Source organism: Schistocerca piceifrons, chromosome 1, assembly GCF_021461385.2.
Source record: "Schistocerca piceifrons isolate TAMUIC-IGC-003096 chromosome 1, iqSchPice1.1, whole genome shotgun sequence".
Classification (NCBI taxonomy): Eukaryota; Metazoa; Arthropoda; class Insecta; order Orthoptera; family Acrididae; genus Schistocerca; species Schistocerca piceifrons.
In genome coordinates, this window is record NC_060138.1 from 910,523,677 (window position 1) to 910,527,203 (window position 3,527).

At 45.1% G+C, this 3,527-nt stretch overlaps 1 non-coding gene across 1 annotated transcript; it reads right to left on the reverse strand.

The window, feature by feature from the left end:
* Positions 1–2,077: 2,077 nt before the first annotated feature.
* Trnas-cga lies at positions 2,078–2,152 on the reverse strand. Its single transcript has one exon. It is a non-coding gene; the product is annotated as a tRNA-Ser (tRNA).
* Positions 2,153–3,527: the final 1,375 nt, after the last annotated feature.

The following is a 3,527-nucleotide window of genomic DNA, read 5'->3' on the forward strand; positions in this document are numbered from 1 at the left end:
AGAGGCCTGCTTGTTATACGCTAAACAATAAAAGACTACAAAGTGAGGCGTCAGTACAAAAGGCTGCAAGTGCCATCCAAGGATGGATTTAGTAGAAAACTCCGAGACTGGTACTGGTTATACGTAAACGAATTTTTTATGCGATACTTTTGGGTGGTTACTGTCCCCGTGTTATAATCCTCACAACTGCACTGCAGCCATGTTTTCTAAAATGTTTTCTTCTCCCCGGCGACGTAGCCCTCAGCCAGTTGGCGAATAGAGGCCAGAGAGCGCCGCCTCCAGAAGCTGCGGCGGCCGCCCCCCGCGCGGTGATCGATTCCGCGTCCTTCCAGCGGCAGCCCAGCTCCGCCTCCAGCGGGTCACGGCCGCCGACGCTGCAGCTACAGCACGCTCAATGCTGTCTGGCATTCTGCGGGGCCCTCAGCTCTGTGTTTCCTGCTAGTGGACGACCGTCGCTGCAACAACACCGCGCGCGTGTCTCTCTGTACCCGAGGTTGTTTATACCTCAGTGGGGTGGTGGCCGAAGCAGTGCCATCTACATCTACATCTACATCCATATTCCGCAAGCCACCTGACGTTGTGCGGCGGAGGGTCCTTTGAGTATCTCTATCGGTTCTCCCTTCTATTCCAGTATCGTATTGTTCGTGAAAAGAAAGACTGACGGTATGGCTCTCTGTGGGCTCTAATCTCTCTGATTTTATCCTCATGGTCTCATGGTCATGGTGAGATATACGTAGGTGGGAGCAATATACTGCTTGACTCCTCGGTGAAGGTATGTTCCCGAAGCTTCAACAAGAGCCCGTACCTAGCTACTCAGCGTCTCTCCTGCAGAGTCTTCCACTGAAGTTTATCTATCATCTCCGTAACGCTTTCGCGATTACTAAATGATCCTGTAACGAAGCCCGCTGCTCTCCGTAGGATCTTCTCTCTCTCTTCTATCAACTCCATCTGGTATGGATCCCACACCGGTGAGCAGCATTCAAGCAGTGGGCGAACAAGTGTACTGTAACCTACTTCCTTTGTTTTCGGACTGCATTTCCTTAGTATTCTTCCAATGAATCTCAATCTGGCATCTGATTTACCGACGATCAACTTTATATGATCATTCCATTTTAAATCACTCCTAATGCCTACTCCCAGATGATTTATGGAATTAACTGCTTCCAGTTGCTGACCTGCTATATTGTAGCTAAATGATAAAGGATCTATCTTTCTATGTATTCGCAGCACATTACACTTGTCTACATTGAGATTCAATTGCCATTCCCTGCACAATGCGTCAATTCGTTGCAGATCCCCCTGCATTTCAGTACAATTTTCCATTGTTACAACCTATCGATATACCACAGCATCATCCGCAAAAAGCCTCAATGAACTTCCGATGTTATCCGCAAGGTCATTTATGTAGATTGAGAACAGCAACGGTCCTATGACACTCTCCTGCGGCACATCTGAAATCACTCTTACTTCGGAAGACTTCTCTCCATTGAGAATGACATGCTGCGTTCTGTTATCTAGGAACTCTTCAATCCAATCACACAATTGGTCTGATAGTCCACATATTCTTACTTTGTTCATTTAACGACTGTGGGGAACTGTATCAAACGCCTTTCGGAAGAAACACGGCATCTACCTGGGAACCCGTGACTATGGCCCTCTGAGTCTCGTGGACAAATGGCGTGAGCTGGGTTTCACACGATCGTCTTTTTCGAAACAGAGTAGTTTTCTAGTCTCCAGAAAAGTCATTATACTCGAACATAATACGTGTTCCAAAATTCTACAACTGATCGACGTTAGAGATATAGGTCTATAGTTCTGCACATCTGTTCGACGTCCCTTTTTAAAAGATTATGAATATACAGAGCTTATGAATATACAGAGTGTTCAGTTCGTCTCGGAGGGGGAAATCTAATGATACCAAACTCGATCCCTCACCACTCTTCTTGTTTGTGGGTATTGAATTAACTCTTCACCTGCACGCTGTGAGGGTAGGACAGGTAATAATTTCATAGAATGAAATTTTCATCCTGCAGCGGAGTTTGCGCTGCTATGAAACTTCCTGGCAGATTAAAACTGTGTGCTGGACCGAGACTCGAACTCGGGACCTTTGCCTTTCGCGGGCAAGCGCTCTACCGACTGAGCTACCCAAGCACGACTCACGCCCCGTTCTCACAGCCTTAATTCCGCCAGTACCTCGTCTCCTACCTTCCAAACTTCACAGAAGCTCTCATACGAAACTTGCAGAACTAGCACTCCTGGAAGAAAGGCAAAGGCCCCGAGTTCGAGTCTCGGTCCGGCACACAATTTTAATCTGCCAGGAAGTTTCAATTATTTCATAACTTTTAATGGGAAACCCCATTCTCAAAGTTGTATTCCTCCGACAAAACGCAAAGGGAACTGCTCGACGCGCTAGCGTAACCGTATAGCGAACTACGACTTATAACAGGCAGTGCAGTGCGATCAGAAAAAGATCCATTGTTTCGTTTAACACAAAGTCTGAAACTACGTTTAGCGTTACCCATGGACAACAACGTGGACATAGTAGCTTTCCGTTCCCTTTGGGTGCTTTATTAATGTGAGTTCCCTTGTCTCTCACACATCGCCATGTTTTTTCCGATTAGAGTAAAGGTTCAAACATTTGACCTCCAACTTCCATCATTTACTGATCCTTTCTTCAAATGATTGTGCACAGGACAGAAGCATATCTGCGAGAATTTCAGCACAAGCGTTTCTTCTGCGTTCTGCCATACTGTCACGGTCTGTTGTCATTAGTTGCCAAACATCTTTTAGATGGCCCCACAAAAAGAAATCCGGTGAAGTCAAATCAGGCGACCTAGCAGGACAATTAACAGGGACGCTTGGGGCCAATCCATCGACCTCCGTAAACAGGGTCTAATACTTACCGTGCTTGAATTGAGTAATGCGCTGAGCAACCACCATGTTGAAACTATGTACTTTGTCGAATTAATGTTGGTTAATTCTTACAAAGAAGAAGACAGCAACCAGCCACTATAAATACTGCTATTTATTTAGGTAAATAGCGCCGTTACCGGTTTCGAGCTGGCCAGATCATCATCATCAGACGGATGTTCACATGATTTTCAAGATACACTTTACATTATCGTCCGTTTTCGATTTTTATTTTTCCACTGTGGCGAAGTATTTTTGGTGTGTTGTTGCCGTCGAAAACACACCAAAAATACTTCGCCACAGTGCAAAAATAAAAATCGAAAACGGACGATAATGTAAAGTGTATCTTGAAAATCATGTGAACATCCGTCTGATGATGAACTTGCCAGTTCGAAACCGGTAACGGCGCTATTTACCTAAATAAATAGCAGTATTAATAGTGGCTGGTTGCTGTCTTCTTCTTTGTAAGAATTAACCTACATTAATTGTACACAGCCACGGTCTCACCATGTCAGTTTTAGACAAAATAGCACTTTGTCGAATGTCTAAGGCAACATCCTCAGGTAGTATTGGTAGTTCCCGGTCGAAAAAATTTCGATATCGGATTCCACTCAAAA